This window comes from Pinus tabuliformis, chromosome 8, assembly GCF_031772625.1.
Source record: "Pinus tabuliformis cultivar Carrire ecotype Pingquan chromosome 8, CPIR1, whole genome shotgun sequence".
NCBI classification, from domain to species: Eukaryota; Viridiplantae; Streptophyta; class Pinopsida; order Pinales; family Pinaceae; genus Pinus; species Pinus tabuliformis.
The window spans coordinates 2,046,576,778-2,046,604,520 of record NC_142294.1 but is presented as its reverse complement, the minus strand read 5'-3'; positions in this window follow the sequence as shown (position 1 = coordinate 2,046,604,520).

Below are 27,743 nucleotides of genomic sequence, written 5' to 3'. Positions count from 1 at the left end.
AAGAATATATTTTATTATAACACCTGTGAAGGGAAAAAAAAAAATGTTACAAGTCCCCCTCTATGGGATGGGTTCTTGGCTATCCTAAAAATTCTTCAGCTTGTGTAGAGTCTCTCCTCTATAATGTGTAAGCCCAACAAATAAAATGTTTGAGCTCAATCGGAACTCAAATGGAAGAAAAATGGTGTGTGGCTATGATAATAATCAAACTTACAGGAGTGAGTGCAACAATGAAAATGATCAAAAGTGAATTATAACAAAATATTGGGTTATCCTCAAATAATGAGTATTAATAAAATATTATAAACTCCATTCTAGAAATAACCACTTGGAATATTTTATTATATTTGGTTCGGAGGGAAAAAGTATTTAAACTTTTATTTAGAAATAATAAATAAATAAATGATTTATTTATCATCTCAAAAAATATCATTAAGGAATAATAAACAAAAATGATTTATTTAATTATTCCTGAGGGATTTAGTCAAAGTTGACAAGGAATAATAATTAATTAGTGATTAATTAACTATTCATAGAGAAAAATAAGATAATTAATATTTTATCTAATTATTTTTCATAACTGGGTCAAATCTGACAAGAAATATTAATTAATCAACGGTTTAATTAATTATTCCTAGAAGATAATTAAAAAAAATAGTAATTTATTTAATTATTCTTCATGAGTTTAATTATAAACTACGTAACAAATATGGTTTATTAAGTAATTTCTCACAGTGAAAGCAATCTTACTATGGTAAAATTGGCCTTACATGGTGTACTTTGATCCTTATAGTAAATTAAGGCTAGATGAATGATTTTTTGGTGATAACAAATTGCCCCCCAACATATGAGTGTTAAGAGTAAACCGTATGACCAAAGTAGGTTGTAAAGACACAATCACTAGACAACAAGGTGGAGAGAGAGAGAGAGAGAGAGAGAGAGAGAGAGAGAGAGAGAGAGGGAGAGAGAGAGAGAGAGAGACCAATAAAGCTGAAGCGAAAGAGGATGGGGATAGAGGGGCTGAGACCAATGCAGGCCTCCTTTTATGTTGTGGTACCAAATCTCAGTGAGGTAGGGGAGGCATACCTATACCCATTGAGATAACTTAGTACAAAAATAAGATGCGCTCAGAAACCTAAAACTAAGCAATGAAGTACATGTTGAATGGTACATGACACGCTCACATAACTAAGCCAGAAAATAATAAAATGTGTCCCACATACATAATCCACCTAGTAAAAACATGAGCCAAGACTCAATACAATATCATCTAAGTACATGAGATATAATGGTCCTTCCCTCAAGAAATAGGTGGGAGGGAGCGTAAAACAAGTGAGGAATTCCTGCGGAATAGTGAAGGGCTCTGCAAAACTGAATGGATCATGCAAAGGAGACGTGCATGCTATGAACACTATGATCAGTAGGAATTGAACCCATCAAATACTCGGAACTGCATTTGAGGCTATAGAATAATATGAAGGCATCTGGGCATGTGGGGCGCTACTTGAAGGGCCACCCTCTCATGAGAGTTGAAACATCTCACACACACCCTAAAATCACTCGTACAATCTGCTACATCACTAGAGCATCAAGTGTACGAATTAGGAGCATGAAACAACCAAGTCAAAGGGAAACAATGAGTCCCTCTTCTCGATCCGAGATACTGAACAATAATGGAAGATGGAAACAAGAGACACTGTCCTCTAGGTTATTATTTCGGAATAAATGAGTTGATGGTGATAAAATAAGGCCCGTGACAGGTGAGGAAATAAGGATCCTCAACTAAGGCATGAGGAAAAATAGTAATGTGACTGATGTACTGACACCAAGGACAATGGAGAAAATGGGACTAAGGGACAAATAGATGACTTCCCTTGTCAGAGGATAAAGTGCATGGTTTACCCGGCAACGACTAAATCAATTCTAGAGGGGATGGGGGATAGTTTGACTGGAGGAAAAAATGGGAAACACAGGATGAATGGTATGCAAATATGGATAGAATACTGCGACATGATATAATTGGATGTGAAACATACTCCATGGATGCAAAGGTGACTCATTGCAAATGCTGTGAACAACGGTGACTCGATGACGCTACCACATAGAATAGTCTTGGTGGGGACCTTGAAAGCATGAGTAAATGATGGTGAATCATGATGAAAATCAACATGTGATATAACAAGAATTAAGGGGGGATGGTCCCTAAGGTACAAGTGTCTCATATGAAGAAATTCGATTTTGAGAGGCAATGAAGTGACCCTTCTTGGAAAAATGACTTCATTGTAAGCTATCAAATCATAAAAATTGAGAACGGCCCATTATAACACTCAATGAGAGCTTTCAAATGGTGTTGACAGTTCATCAAACTAAGCTACAGTTTGGTCGCAATGATCGAGAGAAACATTGTAGGTTTCTCTATAAAATGACGATTCCCTCCAATTTTAATTCATTTTGTAAGTGAGCTGTGGAGAATTTGGAGAGGAGGAAGAGGCCCTAAATCTTGTGGAGATCATAGCAAAAAAAATAGCCATCAGAGTCAGGATTTGCGACTCTCAGGTAGGTTGCCTTACTCATCTCGTCAATTTTAGCGGTTTATTTCCTGACTTTTTGTACCCTGCAGCTCCCTTAGAGACCCTTTCTATTTTTCACAACTAGATCACATATTTTGGCCCAGAAATGTGATTTGTCTCATAGGAAATAGGTGAGAACCTGCAAGCCTGCACTTTTTGGGCAAAAAACTGTGATTTGGAGCTGAAAAGAGGGGTGATATGTTGACTTGGTGGGGGCTATAGGTTGATCAATTAAGGTCAGTGTGTTATTCTCATAAATGATAAGACATGTGGTGTTTTTCATGTATGGAATATTTGAGAACCAACTCGCATGAGAGAGACTTGAATACCCTTCGATCCGAGATTCAGAGGGATCAAGGGGTTCGAGGGGCATTAGCTCGCTATGGGTTTCTCAAGTTGGTAGAGAACCCATTAATGACGACAGGTGAGCGCTTGCTATCTGTTGTGGTCACCAATGTTAACACCCAGGTTGTTCCCTATGACTCCCAAGGGAATACAGCCGGGGTAACCACTAACCAATCTTTGGATTACAGTTTCTAGCCAAGCTGTAATCAGAGAGGGCTCTCTCTTTATGATTTGTCTCAGTTTTGATGATGCTTTAGGATAGCTATTATGCTCAGGTTTTTGGTTTATGTTTTGGTTGAAGGAATTCTTTCAGTGCTTAAGATGTAGTGTTCATACAGGAGTATATCATTGGGCAATGGAGTCTAGAGCTGTGAACTGTTTTGAAATGCTGGAGTGAGAATGTTCAGACTGCAGGGCCTATTGGGTATCTCAACAAACAAAATTTAAACTTTAGTGGTGATGTATGGTCAGCCAACGGAAAGCAATTAAGAATTCTCCATTAAACTGGTGATGTGAAAGTGAAACATGTTGCTCAGGAGCAAACTCGAATTCCTGAAACAAAAGTCACTGTGAAAGATATATTCTGATGGTGTAGCAATTAAGAATTACACTTATCAAAATTATAGCTGAAGGAAAACATTCATTAACAACATAGATTGAGCTCAGGGTATTGCATCAATAAATCCTGAAGGCTATTCTTTTTCTTTGTTGCTAAATACTTAGAAATTAGAAACATATATGGATTGTAAAATATTGAAACACATAACAAAGAGAGTTACAGAAAACTTATTGTATTGTGAGGTACACAGGAATCCTGCAGTTTCAAAAAACACCAGAACGCATTCAACACTTCAGAACTTTGAGAAATTCCATCATTTTGTTTATTAAACTCTGAAAAGATTACAGCATAAGAACTTCTTCAAAGAAATCAACAACAACCCCTGTAAGCTTGTGCGAGGGGCAAATATATACAAACAGTATTACAAAATATCTAAGGCGTTGAGTCATCTGAGAAATAAATCTTTCCCCAACTTTGTACAGAACAGCAGATAAGAAGTTATTGCTGCCTTTAATACAACATAAATGCATCTTTCTATCTGTCAGAAGATATTTTGGCCTTTTGGGGGCCACTGAGTCGGTTGGAATGATCTGCTTTAAATACTGGAAAATGCGATGATGTGGCTGCTCCGCTGTAACTTTTCGGCCCTGTCACCTATAGCTGTCCATCTTGACTTGCTGGCCGAGAGTTCTGCTGAGTTGGCTCAGCTTTTATCTTTTCATGCATGCTGATTTTACTAGCTTTTCCTGTGCATGCCACCTTGTATTCTTGATGAAAACTTGAAGAATGGCTTCCTGGTCTACAGGATCATCTGTATTGCCTTTGTCCACCATTCCTGTGTGGGTAGTTGATGCCTGAGGATTGCTTCCATAGTCTCATCTGCCTCTGTGTATTTATAGAAGTTAGGAGGCACTTCAAATAGGTGTTTTATCTCATTCATTATAAAGAATAAATTCTCTACTCTGTTGTAGAGACTTTGCCCTGTAGCTGGCCCTGTTTCTTCTGAGGTGCTGGGCCTTTCAGTGATCTGACTTGTGGCAAATGTATTGACCCTCTTGGCATACTGCTCATGGGTCAGCAGTTTCCCTGCACTGTTCAGCAAGCCAGGGAGACCTCGGTTTTGTAACACCACAAATTTGTCCATAAATCTGTTCACCTCGGTCTGCATGTCTTGGGTCCTTCGCTCCAATGTCTGCACTAAGTTTCTTAGTGTAAGGACCCTTTTTACCAACATAATAGTCTCAGTTCTGTTAGGAATTCCCATGGTTGCTAACTGAGAACTTGTTCTGTTATTGAGCACATTGACCATCCTGGTGGCAATTTCAGGCATATTGCCTAGAGCTGCCCTTGATCTCTGAATCTCCTTCTGTGCCTTTGTGATGAGCTCCAGCTGCTCATGGATTGTGTCAATGTACTGCCATTGGTCAGTAATAGACTGGCCAATATTGGCCCATAGCACTGTCTTGATCTCGGCCACCACTTTATCCAGTTGGAGCTCCTTTTCTAGCTCCTTTATCCTGTCTTTGAGGGCTTTTATTTCCCTGCCCTTTTCTGCCACAGTCTGCTTGGACTTGTCATATCTTTCATTTACTTTGGCCAATTTCTCCCTAGTCTCATTCAGTTCTGTCATTTGAGCTTCCAGGGCTTGAATCTCATTTTTTAGCTTTTGCATATCCAAGCTAGGGGCCTGCTCTGTTGTTGGTGGTGCTGAAGTAGACGGTGCTGCTTGTTCAGTCTGTTGAGGAGGAGGAACAGTAGCTGGAGTAGTTTCCTCAAGGTTTATTACTTCAGGAGGAGGCTGGGAGGTCTGACCTTCTTCTCTTTGCTTCAAAGCTGCCTGTAATGCTGCCTGTGCAGCCTCTGATTCTCCCAGCTTTTCTTGTGTCTGGATTAGCTGCTTATATAGAGACACTAGCAAGGCTGTGCCATCTTGATCATGCCTCTGCTGGGCAACTTCATCTGTTTGAGGGTGAATAGTGGCTAGGATTTTGATCTTTCTCTTCAAAGCTGCCATGTCTGCATCCCTCAACTTCAATATCTCTTGTATGCCCTTGATATCTTTGGGGTCATGCCCAATCTCTATAATTATATCTTCTAAGGACCTAATTCTGTTGTCCTTAGCTTGAGAGGATGCTCTTTCCAACTCAAGTTGGGCAGCTGTATTATTAAGGCTATTTTCCAGCCTATAATTGTCCAATGTTTTGTCTGCCAAGGAGGCATACACCATCTCACCCGTTTGTTTGTGTAGTTCAATTTTTTCCATCGGGTGGATGTCCTTGGCAAGGACCTCAAGATTGGTCCTTATATAATCTACAGGGGACTGGGGTTGTGCTACAGCTGGCAAGAAATGACTCATGATCATTTTTCCTTCACTAACATCAAACGCAGACATCAGTGTTTGCTGGTTAGTGGGAGCCATTTTCAACAGATGATTGTATAGTTGTATCTTTATTGGCTCATTCCTCCTCTTTATGTCTATGAACTGTTGTTTGATCCCTCCTTCAGCTTCTCTTTGGTGGCTTGAGGAGCTGACTTCTCCTCCTATTGTTCTGTCTTGTCCTTGCTGGAAGGAGCTAGCAGATGCTTCTCTACTAGGTGGGCCCATGCCCAGAGACTGCCCTATTGGCATTTCCTCCTCAGAGAAAAGAATTCAATCTCTGTCTCTTCTCACCATGACTTATTGATGTGGTCAAGGGAGTCTCTCTGTCCCTTTTTCTGCTTATATCCTCCTTTTGTGGGGTTTGGAGGATTGATGCTTCAGCTGATTTTTCTTGTCTAGGAGGGACCGTGTTTTGTGCCTGTTGTTCAGTGAAAATTGGGGCCTCAACTGCCCCTTCTTGGTGTGGGGGCTGCTCTTTGTCATGCTGCCCTTCTTCTTGCTGTAATCCCTGTTGTTGTTGTTGTTCTACCTGCTGCTGTTGTTGCTGCACCTTCTCATGAGGTGGCTGTTCGGTTTCCATTTCCTTTTCCTGGCCTTTGCTAGATATATCTTCAGTGGCTTTGGGTGCTTGCTGATTTGCAGTCGAGGAGGATGCAACTGCTCCCAATTGTGTGCTTGGAAGGGAAAACACCTGTGAACAAAGTTCAAGGTCAGCCATCTTCTTTAGATTCCTCACCGCTCTTTGATTCAGCTCTTCCTGTGTAACAGGCTCTTCTAAGGTACCTCTCCTCCATTTTATTTGGTTTGCATATTTTTCAATGTGAGGAATCTTCACATGATCATAGCCAGACAGCTTGTATTTGAGCCTTCTCAAAGTTATGAAGTGGTTGGGGTCATAAGGTTTCCAAAGGAAACTGGTTTGAAGGCCAAGGGACTCAAGCATCCTGTCTGCTTCTTTCCAACCTTCCTCCCTCTGGTTATAGACAAAGTGGCCAAGTTGGTTCCTGACTTTCAACTGTGCTTTCTTGCCTTTGCCTGAAAAGTGAAGCACATCAACATTGCCAAATTGCCTGAAGTATTCTAGGGCAAACAGCCTCATAGGCACATATTTGGGTAGTCTGTAGGGAGGTAATTCACACCCATATATCCTGATGACGGTGTGGTTCTGGTAAAAGTACCAGTCCCCAATGCTGTATGATTTGGATAACTGCAGGATCCTTTGCATGTCATCAGTGAGTCTTGGAGGAGGTGAGCTCATCAACATAGACATAGCTGGGTGGATGAAGAGATCTATGAACTCACAATAAGTATAAGGAGACTCGAATCTACAGTGGAAAACGGAGGACCAATAGACCACTGATCTTGGATTGCCTTGGGCATCCACTCTTTTGATTGGAAAAGAGAACTTCTGATGTTGATGATATAAGATTGAGTGGTAAATGTAAGAGGTGTATCTGAACACCCTCTCTCTTGCCAGGTTCATTAATTGCTCATGTATCTTGTCTGATATATAGGTGGCATAGTCATAGCAGATAGGAGACTTGCCAGGGGCAAACATAAGCATCATTACCAGCACAGTTTGATCAACAAGCTCAATTGAATTGTAGCCCAAAATGGGACTAATCATGTCAGCAAGATCTCTGCCCAATTGGTTGAGGTATACCTGATTGATAGGAGGATACATCACCGAGTCAGAGTCAATGTACAGTTGATTTAATTTGGTGACCTGAGCATCTGTCAATCTGGCTCCTTGATTTATCAAGTCTATGAGTGATAGAGGGACCAGTTTCCTCTCAGTCCTGAAGCAGAGCATCTCTTTGATAGCTTCTGGGGTGATATAAAACACAGCTGAGCCTGAAGGGTCAAGAACTGCCCTCTGAGTGGGGTCATAGTTTTCAGCACAGAGGTGGATCAAATCAGGGAATTGTCTAACCTGAGGGAGCTTGAAAATAGGGAGGAAAGACTCCCATATGCCCAGCACATCTGTTCCAGTCTCATGTTTGGCCTTCAATTCATTGAGCAGGTGGATGTGGAACTTGGTCCTCATCAGCATTTCCTCTGAAATTTGATAGTCCATGTCTGCCAGAGGCTGCCATTCCAATTGTCTCTGAGGGGCATTCAATGGAGCAACGTTTAATGCCACCGGGGCCACTGGTGGATCCATGGTTTCTCCTAGGATTATAGATGGGTGTTGCTGTGCAGAGCAACACAAAGGAGTTTTGTTTACCAGAGAAATGTGAATTATTCAGGGATAAGGATAAATGATCAGCTGCAGCAATTGAAATACTGCTTTAAGGTGCAGATAAGACTATTGTCTGGTCTTAATCTCTCTCTTATAGCAGGCAGGTGTAGTTTCAGTGGCCGGTTCGCGATTGCGCGAACAGAGTGCGGTTTTTTGGTGAAATTTGGGCAAACAAGGCTCAGCTGATGATTTTCGACCTTTCAGTTGCAAATGGGTACTAGATACAGGGATTTTGCCGGCGAATTTGCAAGTTTGTTTGTTTCTTAAGCCTTTTTGAGGGAATTTACAGACAAATCAGGCGTATGAAGGATTTACAAGGGTAAATACCTGGTGAACAGCGAGCAACGGTCACGAATGTATGTAGAAATGGCGCGCCGGAGGTCTCCAAATCGATTTCAGCAAGGTGGTGCAAGTTTGGACGTAAAAACCATGCAGAGAAAGCAACAGCGCTTTGGCAAAAAGTATGAAAAACGCGAAAAATCGACCAAAATATGGATTTTTGGCATATTGGCGCGTTTTTTGGATGATGTCAGCATGACGTCATCAGGTGGGGTCAAGGTCGGATGACGTCAGCATGACGTCATCGGGTGATGTGGCAAGGTGTGATTGGTCCACGGGGATAATGAGGTGGCAGGCATATTAGCGCAGGGGCGGACAAGGGTGCTGACGCGACGACGGGGTGGAACTGACGTGGGTCTGACGGGGTGATGACGTTGGCCGGGCGGATCGACCGAAACCGGAAGCGGTTAGCGGTTTCTCATCGCACCGCTTTTGATACGGAAGCGGAATTGTCAGGCGTACCTCCGATAAGCTGTGGGGGTGACGCGTGGCGGAGGCCTGACGTCACCTTCTGACAGATATCGGAAGGTATCTGTCGGACGTCGGGGCCGGTCCGATATGGATGAGGACCGTCGGATCAAAGAGGTCCGATCCGACGGCTGACGGATCACTGAGGTGATCGGACAATACGGAAGGGGGCGGGATTATTTTAATATTTCTTTCGGGATCTGTGCTCGGCGGAAACCTCTTGGGATATGACGGATTTGTAATGTTTTCCAATGTAAAAATAATGCGGCCCCGACACTTTGGATAAGCGAATAAAAGTGGGTTTTGATGTTTATTTTGCAATTTAAAGCGGGTATGGGTAAAAAAAGGTCTTTTACAAGGTTTTCTTTAGCAAATGAAGGTTTTAATGGGCCAAATGAATTCAGAAGAGGGGAGGGGGGGTTAGAGTTAGGTTTATCAAAGTGACTAGATGTCATTTTGATCCCTGACAGAGAACATATGGCTATAATGCCAAGGGGAGGGATATTTATACAATGCTTGGGGTTTATACACCATGGTGTTATAATAATAGGGAAAGGGTAACATAGGGGGTTTATATAATAAAGTTAGAAATTAATATGGATGAAAGGAGTGGATGAGGGGAGATAATACTAAGTTTATTTGAAAATAACTTAGCTTAGGGAGTAGATCAAAATGAAAAGAGTTTTTAGACAAGAAATGTGGCTTTTAAAGGACTAAGAACCACCATAAAACCACCAATTCTTCCATGAATCTCAACTGATGATGGGATATTAGTAATGAATGAAAAAGGGGAAAACTTGGGAAGTTAGACATGCTTCTTTGCTTTCTGCAACCTGATAGAGAAGAAGAACTTCTCAATCCATTGATTTTGCTTTGTGAAATAGGTTAGCACACCTTCAATTGTAAGGAATGACACTTCTGCGACCTCATCTGCCTACCCATCTACTTGCCTAGCATTTTTTATTTCCTCTTGGAGGGTGCACTTAGGCTTGCAGACCCTTATTTGCCTTTTGTTTTCTTTGGCTTTTTCCTTTTGATTTTCTATCTAATTCTACCCTTATTGCTTCCAAGGTCCCAGATTAAGCAGTTGGGAACCTTACTTTCTCTACCTGAGCTACTTGTCTGCCAAGATTAAACAGTTTGGACAGACTTCCTTCTCTATTCTACAATTGGAAATTTAAAACATGGCATGATCCAGATTAGGCTATTGGACCATCCATCAAAATTGAGTCCACATCAAGCTATAAGCACCGATTGTATTCTCTTGGAAATATGTGATCTTTGCATCATCAAAGCAGAGCATATTTGGACCTTTTCATTTCCAATCATGAAATATGAAACCTATTGATATAGGTAGCTAACAGTGGCTCCACATGGGGATGGTTTTTCATTTGAAAGACCAAGAACAGCAGGTCAGATTGCCTTGCCCCTTGACTGCTTTTACCAATATTTGAAGTATGCTGCTTTATAGTGCCAAAATTGTGCTTTTCCCATCTTGGTAGGTCTTTGATCCTATTTGCCTTTTGCTGATAGTTAATAAACTTAAAAGAAACTGCATTTTTACCTTTTGACAGAAAGTAATATATACACTTGAATATGTACAATGGAAATTCAGGCTGTACTTATGGGTAGTAGTCAAAATAGTGCTTCAGCATCCTGCCATTCACAGGACCTTCATCCAAATCAGTTTCATTAAGACTTTTAAGGAAATAGGTATTGTTTCCTTGTACTGCTTGGACAGCAAATGGTCCTCTCCAAAGGGAATCAAATTTTCCATGTTTTCCTTTATCTTCTCTTCTTGAATCCCACTTGAGGACCTTGTCACCAATGTTAAAATCTTCAGCCTTAGTCCTTCTGTCAAAGGCCTTCTTTAATTTTTCTTGTAAAACTTGAACTCTGCTGTACACTTGATCCCTAGTTTGCTGCAAGCATATTATTTGATTTATCCTTCTTTGCATATCATTTGGTTCAGCTTGGCTTTCTTGAAGAAGTTTCATAACAGGGACTCCTAATGATGAAGGGAATTTGGCTTCTAATCCATAAACCAACTCATATGGGCTGGTCCCAATTGATCTCTTGGTTGTTAGTCTATCTACCCATAGGGCGTTCACAAGCTTCTTATGCCAATTCTTTTTGTTCTCTTCTAGCACTTTCTTTATAATGTTTATCAGGCTTTTATTTGATGACTCAGCAAGGCCATTTCCTTGGGGATAGTATGCAGTGGAATGGCCCAAAGTAATATGAAATTTGTGGCAGAAGTTCACCATCTTTTTAGATCTGAAAGCAGCAGCATTGTCTGTTATTATTTTGTCAGGGCAGCCAAATCTAGCCAATATGTTGTTCTCCAAGAACTGAATGATTATTGAATCATTTTCCTGTCTGCATGGAGCAGCTTCAATCCACTTAGTGAAGTAGTCTGTAGCTATTAAGATCCATCTATGTTGGCCTGAAGATGAGGGATGAATTTCCCCAATGAAATCCAAGCCCCATTGTTGAAAAGGTCTCTCTGTTGCAATAGGCTTTAAGGGAAGTGGCAGTAACTATCTCTTTCCCTCAAACACTTGACATTTATGACATGAGGTGGTGAATTTCTTGACATCAGAGAACATGGTGGGCCAGTAGTAACCAGCCCTCAGTATTTTATCCACAGTGGACTTCCAATACAAGTGTCCACCATAGTCCCCTGCATGAAATTCTATTATGATATTGTTAGTTTCATTCTCAATTAAGCAGTTTAGCAATATCCCTTCATGGTTTTTCCAAAGTAAATTTCCATCCATAACACAGAATTTAGATGCTTTCATTTTTAGGAACCTACATTTTGTTCTGGACAATCCTGGGGGAGCACACAGGTTTTGCAATACATAACATATATCAGAGTACCAGGGGGATTGTTCAAAGGCTACATTGATCTTTGGAGTCGCCAGCTCCGGTTCACTGTCCAGCTGGTTGATGTCTAAGGCTTGGAAGTTTGCTTCTGTCATTAATTTGGCCAAACCTTGCCCTTTTATTAGTTTTGTAGGTTTTATCTCAATATCAAATTCCAAAATATTGGCAATCCACTTTCCTCTTCTGCCCTCTAAATTTTCTTGTGTGAGAATGTCTTTGACAATAGGACTTGGTACATAAGCTATAACATGTGAATAGAGGATGTAGATCCTAAAGTCTTTGATGGCTTTGACTAAATCATAAGCTTGCTTTTCCATGATTTGATATTTTAAAGGTGCATCTCTAAGAGCTCTGCTAAAGAAAGCAATTGGCTTCTCATTTCCTAGGTCATCTTTCTGTAACAAAACAGCAGCAATAGTATGCTGGGAGGCAAAAGAGAAAATGATAAATTCTTTGTCAAATTGAGGATTGGTCAAGACTGGGGTTTGGGTAAGGGCCAGTTTTATACCTTCAAAGGCTTGATTCGCTTCAACTGTCCATTTCACTTTTGAATCTTTCTTTAGCATGTTATTTAGTAATCTGATTAGTTCTGCTAAGTTTCGGATAAACCTTCTCAAAAAGTTGATCTTTCCCAAGAATGCTTGTAATTCTTTGATATTTCTTGGGTGGGGCATTTGTAAGATAGCTTGTATCCTATCTGGATCAATTCTTATGCCATCCTTTGAAATGATATGTCCTAACAGCTTACCCTCTTCCAAACCAAATAGAGACTTCTTGGGATTCAAGGAAATTCCATATTTCCTACATGTTAAGAAAATCTGCCTCAAGTGTTTTAAATGTTCTTGGTCAGATTTTGAAAAAGGTGTGAGGTCATCTAAGTAAATGACTAAAAAGTCATGAATCTCCTTTGCAAAAGCAATATCCATTGCTCTTTGAAATGTTGCCCCTGCATTTTTCAATCCAAAAGGCATTTTTACATATTTGAAAGTTCCCCATGGGGTTGTAAATGCAGTTTTGTCTTGATCATCAGGGTGTACTAAGATTTGGTTAAAACCCGAGAATCCATCAAGTAATGAGATCCTTGAGGCCCCTACCACTCTTTGGAGAATGTGATCCATCTTGGGTAAGGGATAGTTGTCTTTGAGGGATACTTGGTTCAGATTTCTTAGATCCACACACAGCCTTATTTCACCAGTTTTCTTTCTTGTAGGGACTAAGTTTGAAATCCACTCAGAGAATCTGATTGGTGCTATGATGCCTGCCTTGAACATTTTATGTACCTCTTGTTCCATTGCTGGGAGAAGCATAGGATTGATTCTCCTCAATTTTTGTTTAAAGGGTTTTTGATCAGGCTTGAGAGGGATAGTATGATGCATAACAGAGGTATCATAGGACTTTAGATCCTCATAACTCCATGCAAAGACATCCTGGAACTCTTTAAAGAGGTCAATGTATTTAGGCTTTTGATCAGGAGGTGAAGATGTGGACAATTTTATTATTTTGGGCTTGTCAATGGTACCAATGTTGCATTCTTCAATGGCTGCATTTAAGGGCTGCATTTTTGGTTTTCTGGGAATATCATTTGAATCAAAGATGTCCTCTAGTGGAGGTAGGCCTGTTGGCAGAAAATTGTCTTTCAGCTCTGTTATAGACATTTTTGTGCCTAACAGCATGGAGCATGAAATGTCGATAATCTGAGGGATCCAAAGTCCCTAAACATGTTGTTCTTACCCTTAGAGGAACAAGGTCAGCAAACCACAGCACTGAAAAACAGTTCTCCACCTGAAAACACTCAAAAACAGGCTATTTCTGGATCATGTCAGCTGCTCCACTGAGCATCTGCGCTGAATGTCAACTGCTCCTCCTTGTACCTGCACTGAAGGTCAAAACTAATGAAGGCTACCTGCGCTGGGCGATATTGGCCAAGTGGCACAGTCATTCTGCAAGGTGTCAACTGCCCAGGAAGCTTCCAAACTGACACTTGGTTCAAGGAATTCGCCCTATGATGAGTAAGAGGGTCTTGATCTCCAAGTGGAAGCAAGATTCTCCAAGTGGACTCAAGAACTGAAGATTAACTAAAGTGGGAGAGGACACTATTCAGCTTTATGCCAGCCTCAAGCTGACTCATCCTTTCTCCAAATCTCCTATATATAGAGCTCTCTCATGAGGTCTAAGGAGGCTGGAATTTTGTGCAAGTAAGGAAGTGCTGTTGGTTTGTGTATAGAGCTATTGGGTGTTTTGCTTGAAGGAGGTGAAGAGGAGATTTCTTTCAGCTGGGAGGTGTTGCTGGATTGGGCCCATTATGGTTGTAACTCTCTCAGAACTTTACTTCTATTATCAATAAAGTATTTGAGGTTCTTCTATATGCATGTGTCTTTATGATGAATGGATGCTTGTATATTTGATTTATGCTAATCCTATAATCGATTATGGATGTATGCTTCTTGTAGTTTCCTTTTCTTATGCTTTTACAGGATCTGTGTGTAGCTGGGCCGGTGAAAGGGCAAGGAGCTAGGAGCAAGCGGCAAGGAGTGAAGACTGGATCGACTATTAGCGCAAGATAACGGTTAGTAGATCATCCTTTTCTTCCCTCTCTCATCTCATAAAGAAGAAACTTTGAATAGCTTTACATTCAGTTGTTGCTGGAGTACTATCACCTTCAGAGTGGGATAGAGGCATTCTGCATTAGATACTTTTCCACCCAACAAATTGGCGACTCCGCTGGGGGACATATCTTGTTGGTTTGTTGTGTTTCTTGCTATTCATTTCATAAACAAAGGGAGTACCGAATCGAACTGTGTTTGAGTCTATCAAACACAAAGTAGAGGGCAGCTACTCTAGCTCAGTTTCTGGGCAAGTTTATGATTTGAAGAGCTGATCCACAAGGACTCTAATAAGCTCTTAGTGATATATTTTCATCCTCCTTTACATCCCTTAGTGTGTCCTTGACTGATAGCTTTTGATTTGAGCAAAAACTGTGAATTTTTGAGCAATCTGTGACCCGGAAACCAAGACGGACGAAAGTCTCGTTCTTCATTGCAGGCTGTACAAAGGCAGTCTGCATTTCAGCGCAGTTCTCGAAGGGGCTACCTGTGCTGAAGGTCAAACAGGTAGTGTTACACCTGCGCTGGACTAGTCTTGGCTTGAGTTACTGAGGTTTCCTGCTGTGTCTTGCCTTGTTTTCACTATTGTTTTTGCTGTTTGTTGCCAGTCAGTAGGCCTATCTGAAATCATCTTCCTTTGTCATTATTCCGCCTCAGTTTTATAAAGAAACTGTATTTGTTCTTTTGCATTTCTTGTGTCATTTACATTTTCCCATAACGAAAGTGAACCAGTCTTGCATTGACCTCTTAGATCTAGACCTGTGATTAAGTGTCGTTTTGATCTTAAGAGTTAGTTTATTTGCTGTTCATAGCTGATTGAGTTTGTCGCTTTCGTTATATGGTTTGAATTTATATATTTCTAAGTGTCGAAACAAGTGAATCGTAAGGTGTCTTTCGATTTTGGACGAACTTGTTTGCTTTCGCTTGAAATTGAATTCAAAGTTATACAACAGCTTTCTTTTTGCATTTCATCAACATTAAGAAAGAGAAAAGAAATACTTGCATTGTGCATGTACATTATGACAGTTTGCATGTTGATTTAGGAAAATGCATTAGTGTGTGCTCTATGATCTGTGTGAAAAGGTGTTATCTTCCTTCTCCCTCAGTAGTTAAGGTTTTCAAAGCTGAAAGATTGAAAAGCTTGCTTATCATCTTAGATTGCATTCAGGAGTGTTTCTATACATCTCGTGGTGATCCATAAAGGCAAACTGCTAAACAAGATCAACCTTAAAATAAATTGAATTTACATAACAATGCATTGAAACATAACGCAAACATCTAGAGGTCTAAGCTAGAGACGTGTTCTGGCGTCGTTAAACGTGATATCTTAGCGTTGAGTGGTTGGGTGATTCCTCCACGGTGAAGTGATAAGTATCAATACGGACTTGTGCTCCCACGTACCGTCGCGTATATATTGGGAGACCCCTATAGGATTAAAGCCTTTATCCATAGGAAACCGTGTCGGCCGCCCTACTGATCGCAATGCAGTGAACACAACATTCACGAAGATCGACCACTCGTACCGTAAAACGTATTCTGTGGTTTTGCAAAAGGTTTGACACACCCTCTGCCTAGAACTCCAGAGCAGTTTCTTTTGGCCTTTTTCAAACTCTATAACTGAAAAAGTCCATCCGAGCATTTGTCACTTCGGGCTCGTTAAAACATCGAAGGAGACTAGAGTCATCTTTAGCTTTTTCTCGACTCTTAAAAAGTGAAAAAGCAAGTTGTGTCTAAGCGTCGTTATAAAATTTATTTTAAACGGAACATAATCACCTCCTATTCCCGCGTTGATCTTTGAGTTGAGAACATGGAACGCCCCAACCAAGGAACTCCACATGATGGAAATCCTGGTCCTTTCTCCTCTTAGGGAGAAGTTGGTGCGCCCCACATGGCCACATTGTTGCTTCCAGGACTGACAATCGGCCTGCCTGTTTGGCTATTCTCAACTAGTGTAGTTCAGACCACCATGGTTCCTGATCAGTCGAGTCAACAGTTAGATCAGTCTAGAGCTGCCCACCAGCCTTCCACTTCTTATAAATATTCCTCTAATCCTCCATCTTCGCAAGGTGAGGCTGGCAAAAGCCAAGCTCCCATGGAGAAGAAGGAAAAGAAGAAGAAAGAGAAGAAGAAGAAGGAGCCTAAGGCGACTGGGGGCAAGCAAAAGACATCTGACAAAAACCCACACACAGCACAGACCGGGCCTAAATCGCCATGTGTCATATGTAGAGGAGACCAATTCCATAGAGATTGTCCCTGTATTCCCCGGATACTAAGGGACTGGTCCCCTCGGTTGCACAATTCGGGAGCATCAACCTCTGATAGCCATGTTGATTGCTTACCGTCAACTAGCGAAAGTGAAGGTTCAAGACGAAGAGGGGGATCAAGATCTCCCTGCAGACTGTGTGAAGGCGGTCACGCCATCCACCGTTGTCCCTTCTTAGACGAAGCGAAGAGAGTTTTGGAAGATCATCCGGTTTCACCGGTAATACTTCCTCCTGGATACAAAAAACTCGTGCCAAGTCCTTCGTTGGTTGAAAATACAGCTGGCCCGCTCAAGTGGTCAGCTGAAACGTCAGTCATTGAAAATGAACCTACTGAATCCATACCAGACGAGAGTCTAAAGGTCGATACGACAGTTGACCCGGTTCTTCCTTCAGAGGTTTCATCCTCAAATGACACCGTCACTGAAGATTCATCTTCAAGTGACACCCTCACTGAAGAGAAAAAGGATGACACCATCCAGATTCTTTTCATTAACACAGATTCTGATGAGCATCAAGGCAATGCGCCCATTCCTTTATCGCAGGAAGGAACATCATCAGGATCGTATCCGGCCGTGTATTCGGTCCCACCACCAAGCAACCTGGTCGTATCCTTTGATTGGAACCAACTAGGCAGACCCCGGTTACCAGCCAATATACCGTTCAGAATCATAGTCCAAATCTACAGAATGGTAATGGCTGGAACTATCATTGATGAAGGGGCATCTGTGAGTATGCTTTCCTCTATTGCTTGGAAAGCACTGGGTTCCCCGGCGCTTTTGCCTGAGATAAGAAATCTCTCGGGTTTTGATAAAGGAACCAGTCGACCATTAGGGATCCTCCCCAATGTGCCTGTTACATTAAAAGGGAAGACCGTTAATTTGAACGTGATGGTCGTTCAAGGACCCTTGGATTATAACCTACTCCTTGGACGAGACTATATATATTGCATGGGAGCTATAGTCTCCTCACTCTTTAGAGTAATGTGTTTTCCACACGAAGGAAGGGTGGTCAAGCTCGTAGACCAACTTTCATTTCCGGGATCATGCATCGCAAATAGTCAAATACCAATCCTCAATGGTCTATTCACCCAAGAAATGTCTCCACCCCCAGTCCTCCTTCCCGATGAGTGCGAGTGATTCGGAAAGATAGGGCTGGAACCCAGGGGGCATGCATCCTGGTCTGCTTCGGGCAGAGGAAACCTTGGGTATAAGGTAGAATTTCCGCGAAAAAGTATGACTAGTCCGTACCCCGTCCGTGGATGGAAGAGGGGTTGTTCTAGAACAGGACTCTTTTGTCAAAGTTATGTGTTTGATGATTTTAGTCATTCACCTTTGTCTAAACAGGTAGGCTACCAAGGAAAGAGATTCTATTGCGGCAGCAAATGGTAACCATCTTTGGGTAAAAGGCAAGCCTCACCCATTAAAACTAATGTTTTAGAGGATAAGTAGGGGCAGCCTCCAAAGAAAGGGATTCCTTTGCTGCAACAAGTAGTAACCATCTTTGGATAACCTAATGATAGACATCGCCAAAGAAAGAGTTTCATTTGCGGCAGCAAATAAAACCATTTTTTGGATAACCTGAAAGAGGCAAGCCTCACCCATCAAAACAAATGTTTTGGAGGATAAGTAGGGGCAGCCTTGAAATTGTACCTTATACCTGGGGGCATGAAAACCTTTTGGAGTGTAAGCAAAGAACGGTCATTGATCGTTTCCTAACTTACATAAAGAAAGGATGGGGGGCAAAGGTCAAAAATTGCCAAATTTAGAGCATAGCTTATGTGAGGTGCAAGCTCTATAAAAATTGGAATCTTGCAGGAAGACATTTCTTATCCTATGACTGGTGTATCGAGCAGTTTTACCGCAGAATTTATGCTCGTTAAAAAATAGAAAAGCAAGATCCGAGCAGTTTTAGCATCATAGTTCATGCTCGTTAAAAAATAAACATAAGCTTTTGAGCAAGTTAAGCTCGTTAAAAAATAAACTTCCCGGTAAATAACCATTGTGATCGTAAATTTATTAGCCACAAAAGCCTTGGTCGTGTTTTGCACCCGCCACCTCCATTCCATTTGGCCTATCGTTCACCTCCATATGATTGTTTACCCATTTTGAGGAACAGCTGCGAAGAGTGATTCCACTTAGCCATCCTTGTGACACTGCCGTGATTGGAAAATTCCAACCTGCACTTGGAATCTGCTGCTATCCCTGTTTATCACTCGTTCCTCAAAAGACGAGTCTTCTTTGAGCTCTTTTCATCTGACTCGTAAAATATGAAAAGTTTGCCGAGTTTTGGCCTTCCAGCTCGTTAAAAGGACCAGAAGAGCTATCCCTCCTCTAGATTTTAATATTTTTGGACCTGAGGGATTATTGCACAAAAAGGTCGAGCGCTTGTTTTATTCGGCTCGTTAAAGTTATCGAAAATTCATCCCTTTTGTATTGTTTTATACTTTTTCGGACTTAAGGGATTAGATGACGAAAAAGAAATTTTGGAGTTAAATTTCTGTACCTTTTCAGACTCTCTAAAAATGAAAAGGACCGAGTTGTCTTTGTCGCTAGACTCGTTAAAATGATTAAATAGCGACAAACTTGTCTTTAGACGAGAATGAGTTTCCCTATCGCTAGACTCGTTAAAACATAGCGATGGGCTTGCCCGAAGGGCAGGTTATAGAACAAGCATATGTTATCCTCCTCAAGCTTGACAAAAATAAAGAGGTACTGGTCAGAAATGACTGGGGAAAAATTGGGAGAACCTCAAAGCTTTGATGGTAGCAAGTCGCTCTTGAACATGACACTTTGTCCTCCGTATCACATCGGGTTGGGTTGTTTCATTCACCGGTCTCATCACCATGGCCTTCACCAAACCATCCGTATTTGGGGTAATGCTACCAATCCATCACATCAGTGTCGTTATATGTTCAAGAGATGTGTTCGGAAAGAGTCAACCGTGTCCCATCCACTGCCATACATTATCCTTCATCCACCCATGATCGCCACCCTGAATCATATTTCACAGAGTGTTTTCACCTCCACTAAAGTCATTAGCTCCGTTCCGTGTCACTGATGTGGGATTCATTAAGGCCCTCCTTTGACGGATCGCTTCTTGTCGACTTCAGCTCATTATCCAAGAAGTTGATCTAGGAACACCCCCCCAGTACTTTGAAACTTGCATACCTCAATGGCAAGTTTCTCACTTCCGGCGACAGGTATACATCAATGACCTTCGACCAGAAGATTTTGCGTGGTGTTCGACGCCAAGTCCTTTATTCACACCACGTGAATCGTACTGTAGTACCTTGAGGGTCATTGTCATTATTGGTGATTCCTCTCGCGCTTGTTAACGGTTTACATTATTGACCGGTAATCAAGCGATGTCTTTCCATGTTCGACTTCAGCGCAATTCTCACATGGATCGACTTGTACTTAGAGTGAAGATCGAATGAGATTGAAGACCCCAGATCTAGTTTCATCCATCCGGGCTGCGATATATATTCAGGAAATATAAAGACATTGGATATGTACACTATTGCAGCAGATGATCATCCTACTCAAAGGATGATAATTTCAGCAGAGAATTATCAGTCTATCATCAGACGGTCGTCTGTTATGTGTACCAAAATGGATTTATAAAGCTGAGCATGGGAATGCCCACCTCAGCTAGATCATGAAAGCGGAATGAAAAATAATGTATTGTATTGTATTTTATTGCAGGGCACCTCTCAGCGATTGAATGAACTTCGGATCCTCCTAATAAAGCATTTCACCCGATAAATGACCTCATACTTTAGGGGGAAACTGTTATAGACATTTTTGTGCCTAATAGCATGGAGCATGAAATGTCGATAATCTGAGGGATCCAAAGTCCCTAAACATGTTGTTCTTACCCTTAGAGGAACAAGGTCAGCAAACCACAGCACTGAAAATCAGTTCTCCACCTGAAAACACTCAAAAACAGGCTATTTCTGGATCATGTCAGCTGCTCCACTGAGCATCTGCGCTGAATGTCAACTGCTCCTCCTTGTACCTGCGCTGAAGGTCAAAACTAATGAAGGCTACCTACGCTGGGCGAGATTGGCCAAGTGGCACAGTCATTCTGCAAGGTGTCAACTGCCCAGGAAGCTTCCAAACTGACACTTGGTTCAAGGAATTCGCCCTATGATGAGTAAGAGGGTCTTGATCTCCAAGTGGAAGCAAGATTCTCCAAGTGGACTCAAGAACTGAAGATTAACTAAAGTGGGAGAGGACACTAGTCAGCTTTATGCCAGCCTCAAGCTGACTCATCCTTTCTCCAAATCTCCTATATATAGAGCTCTCTCATGAGGTCTAAGGAGGCTGGAATTTTGTGCAAGTAAGGAAGTGTTGTTGGTTTGTGTATAGAGCTATTGGGTGTTTTGCTTGAAGGAGGTGAAGAGGAGATTTCTTTCAGCTGGGAGGTGTTGCTGGATTGGGCCCATTGTGGTTGTAACTCTCTCAGAACTTTACTTCTATTATCAATAAAGTATTTGAGGTTCTTCTATATGCATGTGTCTTTATGATGAATGGATGCTTGTATATTTGATTTATGCTAATCCTATAATCGATTATGGATGTATGCTTCTTGTAGTTCTTGTGCTTTTACAGGATCTGTGTGTAGCTGGGCCGGTGAAAGGGCAAGGAGCTAGGAGCAAGCGGCAAGGAGTGAAGACTGGATCGAATATTAGCGCAAGATAACGGTTAGTAGATCATCCTTTTCTTCCCTCTCTCATCTCATAAAGAAGAAACTTTGAATAGCTTTACATTCAGTTGTTGCTGGAGTACTATCACCTTCAGAGTGGGATAGAGGCATTCTGCATTAGATACTTTTCCCCCCAACAAGCTCTATGATTTCATCTTCAGCATTGGCCACTTCTTCACAACTGATTGGTTGAATTTGCTGAATGTTTTCCTTGTTGAAAATGGTTGGATGTAGTATTTGTTTTGCTGTTCTAGGTGACATTGGGTGGTTAATTTGTTCCAACTGTATTTGTGATTGACTTGCTCTGTCAAGTATTTGTGATTGACTTACTCCTTCAGTGTCAATATTTAGTCCTGCAAATTCTTGTTGCAAGGTCAAGAAGTTGTTTATTTGTGCATCATCTTCAAATACCTGCCAGTCTTTAACATTGTTTGGAATGGAGGGTCTGTGTTTTATCTCAGCTGTGAAACAATTGTTAGGTTCCAATGGTAATTTGCAAGTACTAGCAAATGTGGCCAAACTATGAGAATGCAGATTGTGGGTTCTAGGAATTTTAGTGATTTGGAATTCAGAGAAAGAGTTTAGTACTTCAGCAACAGCAGACCTATAAGACCTTAGTCTTTTGTCATTGGTGACAAAATTTCCCTTCACTTGTTGGATAACTAAATCTGAATCTCCCATGATTGAAACCCTGGCAGCTTGCAAGAACTTTACTAGCTTGAGGCCTAGTAAAAGAGCTTCATATTCTGCCATGTTATTAGTACATCTGAAGTTTAATCTATAGGCTCTGCCTTCTGCATGACTGTTTTCTTTATTGTGTACCCAAACTCCGGCTCCTGCCCCTAATTTGTTGACTGAGCCATCAAATTCAAGGAACCATAGGATCTCTTGTTCCAGGGAGGACTTAGTGAGCACCTTGTGTACTGGAATTGTAAGTTGAAGCTGTGGTTTACCACCTGGTTGGTTTTCTAGGGCAGTTTGCTCACTTGATGGCACCTGTTCGCTTTCTTGAATAGCAGCTGTGTTTAGTGCTTGCTTAGTCATTGTTTCTTGGGTAGCAGTTTGCTCATTAGTGTCTTCCTCTTGTATGAGTATCTTGGTTTCAACATCATTTTTTGAGAGAGTTGTGCTGTCATTGAAGAGAATGTATGAGTCTATGTCTGAATGGACAGCATATATGGGAAAGTTTTGAGGCTTTTCTTCACTGCTGACCATGTATTTCATGAGTGTTTCTCTGTATAGTCTTTTTGGTTGCCCAAAAATAGAGATAGTGGCATATGACATGTCTAATTGTAGGGAACCTTGGAGTTTAGCTCCCCATGATCTTGATAACAGCATCCCATACTTAGGTGGGATATCAGCAACTACAACATCCATTAGAATTGTTTTGTTTGGGTATTGAACCAGAGACACACATAAATCTTTTATGAGACCTAAACACTTGACTTGGCTGGAGTCAAAGGAAAACAGGTCCTTGTATGGTCTTGTTATATCTAGATTCAATCTCTCCATGACTGCTTTTGGCATGAGATTGTGAGAGGCACCTGAGTCAAACATTGCATTATGTAATATTTTATCATGAATATGTAAGCTAACATAAAAAGGTAATATCCCTGTGACTACTATTTTTCCATCCACTTCTGGGCCAAACAGTAATTCTGGGGTGTCATCCAACACATTGACATCATCTTTACTGCTGGTGAGTTGAAGGGACTTCTTGATCTGTTGTTTATAAATGTCATGCTTGGCTAGTTCTGAGAGAGGAATTGCTATCTTTAGTTTGCCAATTTCAGTTTCTAGGTCAAAGGGTTTTTCAGATTGGGTCTTAGGGTTATGGATAACAGTCCTTTCCTTGTTCACTAACTCTTCTTCTTGATTCTTATCTTGATTTTGGGACTTGTCTTTTTTACTCATCTCTTGAGGAGTAACATTTAAATTAGGGTGAGAGGATGAAGTAGCCATAGGCTGCTGTTTTAAGGACAATGGTTCAGTGATCTCTTCAATAATTACTTCTTCTGCAGGTGAATTTGTTTTGTCATTAGGCTCTGTGACTATGGCTCTTTTAGGCTGCTGATTATCCTTTATCTTTTCAGGCTGATTTACATTCACAGTTCTGCTCCTTAGCTTGTATTGTTTATGGACTTCATAAACAACAGTGTCATAGCCTTGTTTAAAGTCAAAGGATTCACCTGATTTGATTGGGAACAACTTGATTACCTCATCCTCATGGTCTTCTTGTGTCAAAAAGACTTGACTTTCACCATCTAGACCCATTAAATTAATCTGAGAATCTTCATTGGGTTCACTTGATGTGGAAGTTTCAACATAGTTTTCTTGGAAAGGGGGTCTTCTGTCTTGGTCCGCACTGGTCTTGCCAACGTTTGGGTTTTGAGTTCTCCTAAAATTTGGATTCCTAGGAGGGTTGTTTTGTGGTGCTTCCCATGATGATTTTCTCTCAACCGATTCCACTCTATCCCCCAATCTCTTCATACCAGTGAGTATTGCATCCAGTTTTTGATCAAAGGCTGAGGGTTCCTCTTTGAAAGCAGTTCTCTTTTCCAACCTTGCTCTGTTTCTTTTGGCAATCAGGTTAGCTTCCACTGTGACAGCAACCTTTTGGGCCTCTGCAAGGGTTTGAGGGTCTCTTTCCTTTAACTGATAGGCCATGTCAGGGTCAAAACCATCAGGGAATTTGTACAAAGCTAAATCAGGAGGGGGTCTTAAATTTTGTGGGATTGCGTTATATACATTGTTGAATCTTGCACAATACTCCAAAACAGTCTCTTGGGGACCTCTTTTGATAGTGTCATATTCCCCAAGTATGTGCAGAGGATCTTTCTTTTTCTCCCATCTGTTAGTAAAGGCTTGATACATCTCATCAGGAGTTGTGATGGAATTTGCATTCAGGGATCTAAACCAAGTTCTTACATCCCCAGTTAGGCTTTGAACAAACATCCTCATTCTCACACTGTCATCATCTATTTCATAGGTCTCAAAGTGGTCTTGCATCCTTTTGGCAGGCTGAACAGCTGTCAAAGGGCCATTGGAGTCAAAATATGAGATTTTGGTTTGGTAGTCTTGGGGTAGAGCTGCAGCATTAGCTGGTATTTGCAAGGGTGCATATCTGTTAGCCATATTCACAGGGTTTAAGGGGTTGACAGGGATGAATGGGACCGGGATGGCTGGTATAACAGGGTTAATGGGAGGGGTAGAAACTAGGATGTTGGTTAAAGGAGTATGTGCAGTGGATGAAGGTGTGAAAGGAGGGCTTTGAGATGTAGAAGGGGAACTGGGGGAATCAAGGGTAGATCGAAACAGAACCTTGATTGGAGTTGGAACAAGGTTTGGATAACCTGTTTCAGGAGTTGAATCAGCAAGAGTTTGTTGTCCCTGCTGCTTCCTAATGATCCTAGGGATTATATTAGGATTTTCAAAAACAGCTGGTGGTTCTGGGTCAGGGTTTGACCTAGTATGCCTGGTTTTCCCTTTAGGAGCCAGTTTCTAAACTTCTTTTTGGTATTTTGCAGGATATTTTAGTGTCTACAGAGGCCAGACAAGATTTTGAACTCACTGTATATTTTCCAAAGCTAGCAGCAAAGGGAATGAGCAGCTTTCAAGAGATAAATAGAAATTAGAAAATCTTGAGGAACTCCCCAGTTGAGTCGCCAATTATGTTAACACCCAGGTTGTTCCCTATGACTCCCAAGGGAATACGGCCGGGGTAACCACTAACCAATCTTTCGATTACAGTTTCTAGCCAAGCTGTAATCAGAGAGGGCTCTCTCTTTATGATTTGTCTCAGTTTTGATGATGCTTTAGGCTAGCTATTATGCTCAGGTTTTTGGTTTATGTTTTGGTTGAAGGACTTCTTTCAGTGCTTAAGATGTAGTGTTCAGACAGGAGTATATCATTGGGCAATGGAGTCTAGAGCTGTGAACTGTTTTGAAATGCTGGAGTGAGAATGTTCAGACTGCAGGGCCTATTGGGTATCTCAACAAACAAAATTTAAACTTTAGTGGTGATGTATGGTCAGCCAACGGAAAGCAATTAAGAATTCTCCATTAAACTGGTGATGTGAAAGTGAAACATGTTGCTCAGGAGCAAACTCGAATTCCTGAAACAAAAGTCACTGTGAAAGATATATTCTCATGGTGTAGCAATTAAGAATTACACTTATCAAAATTATAGCTGAAGGAAAACATTCATTAACAACATAGATTGAGCTCAGGGTATTGCATGAATAAATCCTGAAGGCTATTCTTTTTCTTTGTTGCTAAATACTTAGAAATTAGAAACATATATGGATTGTAAAAGATTGAAACACATAACAAAGAGAGTTACAGAAAACTTATTGTATTGTGAGGTACACAGGAATCCTGCAGTTTCAACAAACACTAGAACGCATTCAACACTTTAGAACTTTGAGAAATTCCATCATTTTGTTTATTAAACTCTGAAAAGATTACAGCATAAGAACTTCTTCAAGAGAAATCAACAACAACCCCTGCGAGCTTCTGCGAGGGGCAAATATATACAAACAGTATTACAAAATATCTAAGGCGTTGAGTCATCTGAGAAATAAATATTTCACCAACTTTGTACAGAACAATAGATAAGAAGTTATTGCTGCCTTTAATACAACATAAATGCATCTTTCTATCTGTCAGAAGATATTTTGGCCTTTTGGAGGCCACTGAGTCGGTTGGAATGATCTGCTTTAAATACTGGAAAATGCGCTGATGTGGCTGCTCCGCTGTAACTTTTCGGCCCTGTCACCTATAGCTGTCCATCTTGACTTGCTGGCCGAGAGTTCTGCTGAGTTGGCTCAGCTTTTATCTTTTCATGCATGCTGATTTTACTAGCTTTTCCTGTGCATGCCACCTTGTATTCTTGATGAAAAACTTGAAGAATGGCTTCCTGGTCTACAGGATCATCTGTATTGCCTTTGTCCACCATTCTTGTGTGGTTAGTTGATGCCTGAGGATTGCTTCCATAGTCTCATCTACCTCTGTGTATTTATAGAAGTTAGGAGGCACTTCAAATAGGTGTTTTATCTCATTCATTATAAAGAATAAATTCTCTACTCTGTTGTAGAGACTTTGCCCTGTAGCTGGCCCTGTTTATTCTGAGGTGTTGGGCCTTTCAGTGATCTGACTTGTGGCAAATGTATTGACCCTCTTGGCATACTGCTCATGGGTCAACAGTTTCCCTGTGCTGTTCAGCAAGCCAGGGAGACCTCGATTTTGTAACACCACAAATTTGTCCATAAATCTGTTCACCTCGGTCTGCATGTCTTGGGTCCTTCGCTCCAATGTCTGCACTAAGTTTCTTAGTGTAAGGACCATTTTTACCAACATAATAGTCTCAGTTCTGTTAGGAATTCCCATGGTTGCTAACTGAGAACTTGTTCTGTTATTGAGCACATTGACCATCCTGGTGGCAATTTCAGGCATATTGCCTAGAGCTGCCCTTGATCTCTGAATCTCCTTCTGTGCCTTTGTGATGAGCTCCAGCTGCTCATGGATTGTGTCAATGTACTGCCATTGGTCAGTAATAGACTGGCCAATATTGGCCCATAGCACTGTCTTGATCTCGGCCACCACTTTATCCAGTTGGAGCTCCTTTTCTAGCTCCTTTATCCTGTCTTTGAGGGCTTTTATTTCCCTGCCCTTTTCTCCCACAGTCTGCTTGGACTTGTCATATCTTTCATTTACTTTGGCCAATTTCTCCCTGGTCTCATTCAGTTTTGTCATTTGAGCTTCCAGGGCCTGAATCTCATTTTTTAGCTTTTGCATATCCAAGCTAGGGGCCTGCTCTGTTGTTGGTGGTGCTGAAGTAGACGGTGCTGCTTGTTCAGTCTGTTGAGGAGGAGGAACAGTAGCTGGAGTAGTTTCCTCAAGGTTTATTACTTCAGGAGGAGGCTGGGAGGTCTGACCTTCTTCTCTTTGCTTCAAAGTTGCTTGTAACGATGCCTGTGTAGCCTCTGATTCTCCCAGCTTTTCTTGTGTCTGGATTAGCTGCTTATATAGAGACACTAGCAAGGCTGTGGCATCTTGATCATGCCTCTGCTGGGCAACTTCATCTGTTTGAGGGTGAATAGTGGCTGGGATTTTGATCTTTCTCTTCAAAGCTGCCATGTCTGCATCCCTCAACTTCAATATCTCTTGTATGCCCTTGATATCTTTGGGGTCATGCCCAATCTCTATAATTATATCTTCTAAGGACCTAATTCTGTTGTCCTTAGCTTGAGAGGATGCTCTTTCCAACTCAAGTTGGGCAGCTGTATTATTAAGGCTATTTTCCAGCCTATAATTGTCCAATGTTTTGTCTGCCAAGGAGGCATACACCATCTCACCCGTTTGTTTGTGTAGTTCAAT